This window comes from Argiope bruennichi, chromosome 8 (assembly GCF_947563725.1).
Source record: "Argiope bruennichi chromosome 8, qqArgBrue1.1, whole genome shotgun sequence".
NCBI classification, from domain to species: domain Eukaryota; kingdom Metazoa; phylum Arthropoda; class Arachnida; order Araneae; family Araneidae; genus Argiope; species Argiope bruennichi.
In genome coordinates this window covers 29,756,593-29,762,592 of record NC_079158.1, presented here as the reverse complement: position 1 = coordinate 29,762,592, position 6,000 = coordinate 29,756,593, and positions in this window count along the sequence as shown.

Genomic DNA, 6,000 nt, shown 5'->3' with positions numbered 1-6,000 from the left:
ATATTCCTTTCATATTAAAATAGATTTACACATTGGCATAATAAAAATGAAAGAATTTACAGGACTTTCGAAAAAATTAAATTAAATATTTATTTTCTAAAAGTAAATTTTTAGCAAACTTTTTAGAGTAGAATGAATCATTCAAAGTATTCGTCAGAATCCATTTATATCTCATGTGCTTTTGGTAGACTTATTTTCGAATACAAGAAGAAGTGGTTACATTTCATATTCAAACCCGGTTTGAACTGCCGAAACTTACAAAAATTAAAAATCTTCATAATGAATATATTTTGAGATTATATAAGGCGGATTCATAAACAATAAATGAATTTATTTTAATCTATATTTGTATTTTCTTTCAGAAATATGAAATAAATTAAATTCTTAACCTGAAAAAAAATATTATAATTCTTATGATTTCATTGAGATAGTTAAAAATTTCTAATAGCAAAAAAAAAATGCATCCACGCAAGTAAGCCATACAAGGTGCTGATTAGAGATATGAGTGCTGAAACAAGTGATAGCTAAAATCTTAAAAACTTGATTTCAAGGTTTCAAGAATGAATCATTTGAAATTGAATGAGCCATTTTTAAATGCCCTTGCTATAAAATGATGAATCACTTCTTGTAATGTCGATATAAAGCTGATGCAAGTCGGGTAAAAAAAAAAGATTGCATTCGCATAAAATTTGTTCGAAAAAATGTGTTATTGTAAAAATATTTAATGGAACTTAAAATCAGATATTTCAAACAAAAAATCTTAGATACATAAATATGAAGATATCAGAATAAAAAATAACTAAAAAATATATTGAGAGATGTAATTCCTGTTCAAATATAAATGGAATCTTAGGTTTTATACAGATAAATTAGTATTATAGTTAAAAATTATTTAAACTTTAAAACAAAGTATTTTACGAAATGCAAGGAATACCAAAGTAATCAAGTACAACTCATCAGTCTTTAACATCTAAATAGTATTTCAGTTGCTATTGTTTCATTAGAAACTTTATTATTTATTGTATAAAAAATTCTTTTTTCAATTCCAGAAGGAACGAAGCAATGTCGTAACACTTTATTGCATAAAATAGAAGGACGTTCAGTGAAATAAATGACAAGATTAGCATCCCGTACTGAAGCTAAGTTAATGGTATATGGACAGGACTTTGTCATTGAAAACCATAGACATTTTATTGGGATAACACTTCAGTCAGTTCTCCTTATGTTTACTAAAAAGGTTGTTTCTTCTAGGTGGATTCGAGATGGCATTAAAACACGAACTCCCAATCCTTAGGTCTCAAATCCGAGCTCTGTGTTCAATTCACCGACTAGAAAATAGCATTTGAAGTTATTTATAAATGGAATATCACTAAAGAATGGAATTTTTCTCAGAAGAAGAAGTATTTTTAGTACTGATAGTAAATAACTACATTAACTAATATTCATATCATTGCTGTCAACTCAATAAAAGATAAAATAAAAGAATCTATTTAACATAATTAAAACTCAAATGCATAAAACTCTGTTGTTGTTACTTATGGCACTTTACAAGGCCGCTAACAGATCTGTCAACGATTTAAGCCGAGTGAGCGTCGCCTTTTTCAGTAGTGCCAACTAGGGCCAAGAGTACGACTTAGCTGCTTCATGCGTCACATTCGCTTGCACAACCCCTTTTTACAGAGGGCACATTCACATACCTCAGAGATAGAACACAAAAGAACAACCATGCCCGAACCTGGATGCCTAGCTCACGGGGAAGACGCGCTACTCCTATGCCAGGACGCGGTAGTATAAAACGTAACAAACAAATCCAAAAAGGAAGATAAGGGCGGCAAAAACCATTCTTAACCATCTTTATATAATAAGGACGCGGTTTCTGAAAACATTAGCACAAGACGATGACGATTATTCTATCAATCGCAAATATTTTACAGTGATAAATGGTATTTACCAATACTAAGAAAGGATTTTTGAATGATTTCTGCTTGTTAGAATAATAATAATAATAATATTCATTTGAAAATATGTATCGATTTATCGTCGGATTACTACCTGGAAGTGTCAATTCCTCAAGAATTTGTCATTTTGAGCAAAATTGATGAAGATTACTGCTATGATGTAGGAAGATTAAAGCATTATGTAATGTAATGGATTTACATCTATCTTCTAGAAGCTTCTTTTAACTTTATTAATACGATTTACTGTTGAGAATGCAAAATGTTTTGAAATTTAAACTCTGAACTTCATTAATATATACTTTCTCTCTCTACTCGATAAATAACATAACATAACGCCATCCTGTACCCCCTGTGTCTATTATACTGAGTTATCTAATCAGTTGGATGAGTACACAATGGAAGGGAAAAAAGAAAGAAAGAAACGCCAAACCGTCCAGGAATTTCCAGAGAGAAAGAATCCCATCGGTGCCAAATCCTACACGGCTGTATTTAATGGTTTGGAGAAGTAATAAATAAATGAAGGAAATAAGAATATCTTTAAAAAAATGGTGACAATAGATTGAATTTACTGCGAAATGAGATAACTAATTGAAAAGAAAAAAGAAAAAAAATTATTAAATAACATTGTAAACTTCTGTATGACATGTATAATCATATAAAGAAACTGTAGAATCAGAAATCTATAGCGTCCGTTTGGGTCCTGCGCTTTTGATTTCTTTCGTGAGAATGTGGTTCATAGGTTCTGCGGGGGGTATTGCATTTATGAGGGAATAATTTCGACTGATTTTGATCTTAACTACTATGCAAGGTCTTGAAGAGATCTTGGTATTTATGAATATGATTTACAATAGTGTGAATCTTGCCGCGTGAAAGGGTATTCGATGCACCTCTCCTGTACCATTGTTCCTCAAGACTTGTTTCTGGCTTTCTCATGTGCCATGAGGATATAAATGAATTAAAAAATAAACACTAAGTGAATATATATTCCATTACTTTCAATAAAAAAGTAAGTTTTATTTATAATCATGATTTTATTTCGAGAACAAAAGCAGCCTTTTAAACAGTCTCAAATTTTAATTGCTTTCTCAATAGGTATTTAACGCTTTAATGTTTCAAAAATTTTAATTATTAATGGCAAAGGATCTCAATAAATGTAATTGTTGAGTTGCGTGCTACATAGTTAAAGAATAAATGAAATTAATGAGCAACATCAATTTTTATTCACTGCTTTATGTCCATTATTTATTCAATCCATGAAATATACATTTTTGTGCTTTTAATCTATCTATAATTTGCTGCCTGCAAATATTTGTGTCTTTTTTTTCTTTGTTGGGTTTTTATTGATAAAAAATTCTATCAAGAAATGCAACTAATGAATGTGTAACAGTCTAAAAGGAAACGAATGACGGACGCCTTTCAATTTTGCTCTTAGTAACATCTTGAAAGGCAAGAAGAAAGCAGTGGCCGCCAATTAAATTTCTAATTAAATCACACGTTTCCCAAGGCTGCTTGGTAAGCCCACAAGCAACATTTTAAAGGTCATAACGGAGTGCTCCTGATTATCATTTTGGAATGAAAAATAAATGAATAAAAAACTCATAATCGCACCTTAACCTCTGGTACCGTAAATACCGCATTAAATTTTTTTGTCTGAAGCAATCACAGTTGCAAATGAAATCAGTTTAGTCGGGTGCCACGCACTTTTTTTTCAGCCTCCGGTCGTCTGACACTCCCTCTTCACTTCCATTCGCTTTCAAAACACGCTTTAGAAATGAGTCCGAAGGTCGGTGAAGATGAAAGACGAACGATTTCAACCTTCCGCATATTGACATCCTTTTAGATATTATGTATTGATGTGCTGTGATCAGAATTTCTGAATTTCAGTCTGGTATGTTCTTTAGTCTGGGTGTCCATTCAAATGTGCTCATACGAAGTACGTCAAAACACAGAATTAAATGAAAACTATTAGAAATCATGACAGAGTTAATCATTAAGAAATAAGGTAGTATAAATAATAAATTGTTTCTATTAACTTTTCTGATTTTATTGACGCACCTACATTGGTCAATTGAAGTGACCATCATCTATATATAATAAAATTTGGAAAAAAGAATTCTTTAGATGACGATATTTTAAAAGATTTTATTAAGTAAATCCTTTTTTTAGTAAGAAATCATTTCTAATTAGCAAAACAGAGAAAATTAAATGGAAACAAAATTTCGAGAACTGTTTCCTGTTCAATGGTAAGAATAGAGAAATTATTTCATTTTTTTCTCCGGAACAAGTGGCTATTTTATATATATATATATATATATATATATAAACACCGTTCATTCAATATTCTTTAGTATGGTCTGTTTATTTATGAGTAAAATTCAGAAAGTTTCGAAGCATTGAAAAGATTTAAGCATTTAATTTAAGAGAAAATTTGGACAAACAATATTCAGGACAATTCCGACTAACACTCGACATCTAGTCACTTTTAATGAAACATTCATGATGATTAAAAATAAAATAAATATGTTAAATTAATAATTTTGTTTAGACCCTGGATCTAATATTATTCTGTTTTAAGTAGAGCTGTAGTTAGACTGTAAGAGTTTAGTAGAGACTTTCTTTAATTAAAAGGTACAAAAAACTCCAAAAATTCAAACATTTTGGAATTGTATGTGTTCTGGTTATAGCTTGATTAGGTTTCTATAATGTTTACATCTCTATAAATTCGATCTAAGCATGAGAATATAATTTACAGCAAGTACTGCGCCGAAACATTAAATAAACTGCATTAACTAATAACTAATTTTATATTTGATAGAAATATTTCAAAGATAAAAATTTATTATGTAACTTGTGAAAAAATCTAAACAATCAAAGAAGTAATTATTGTCAGAAAAAATAAAGATTTAAAATTATTTCCTGTCTCTGTAGTAAATTCGATTTTCAATCGATTTTGTTTTGCAATTTGTAATTTACTATTTATTAGAGATTAACTCAATTTATACAGCCTTTTCACTTTCTTATCATTCTCTCAGAATCTGAACTTAACTTTGGTTATAAAAATGCACTGCTACTAAATTTATAATTAAATATTTATGATATTAAGGTCTTTTGGTTCCCCCTTATGAATGATACAGAAATTCAAATACAAAATTCAAAATTCTATGACTCACACACTACTCTCTTACAACACAATATTCCAGGAAACAACGTTTAACTCTCACATCATTAGAGAATTAAAAAAATATAAAATTTCTCAAAATATTTATTACACAATAAATATACATTTATGTAACTTACACACTTTAACTACATTATACGCTTTTTACATAAATAAATATATTACACAAGCAGTAAATAGTACATATAAAATTAATAAAGCTCACAATAATACTAAGCATATTAAACACTTTAGAAAGTGAAAATACATTTCTTATAATTATTGTTGTTTACTAATCTCAGCTGATCTGCTGTAACTAGTAAAATCCATGAACCAAAGATTCATGATAAAAATGAAAGTGAAACAGCTTCTATTGGCCAAAGCAGTTAGAAGCATGCAGAGAAATATATGTAGGCTGTTCTCATATATATTGGAGGGAAGTAAATATTTTCCTGGAGAACTTCTAGGGGTAACTGACCCACATTTGTTTTTCGAATGAAGAAAACTTCTTACAATAGGTAATTTTGACCCCTGACTCAAGTTGCAAATTATTGATAAATCGAACTATATGAATAGTTGAATATCAATAAATCAGGGCATAACGTCAATAGAATCTATGCTTCTTTTCTCTGATAAATGCTTCATCCATATCTTGAATTGCCTTAGCCATTTAGGCGATTAGTAGATTTCTTTATTTAATAAAGTGTAACAAAATTTATAGATTTCACCGATCAATTGGAGGTGTGCTATCTGAATAAAAATTTTCTATTGAAAGTTCTCAAAGTTTAAAAGCAAACTTGGCAAATGTTGACAGTGAAATTTTTGAAGATTGTTAATCTAATCAATTAAATCAGTTTAACAAACTGTCAAAAATAAAAGAATTAT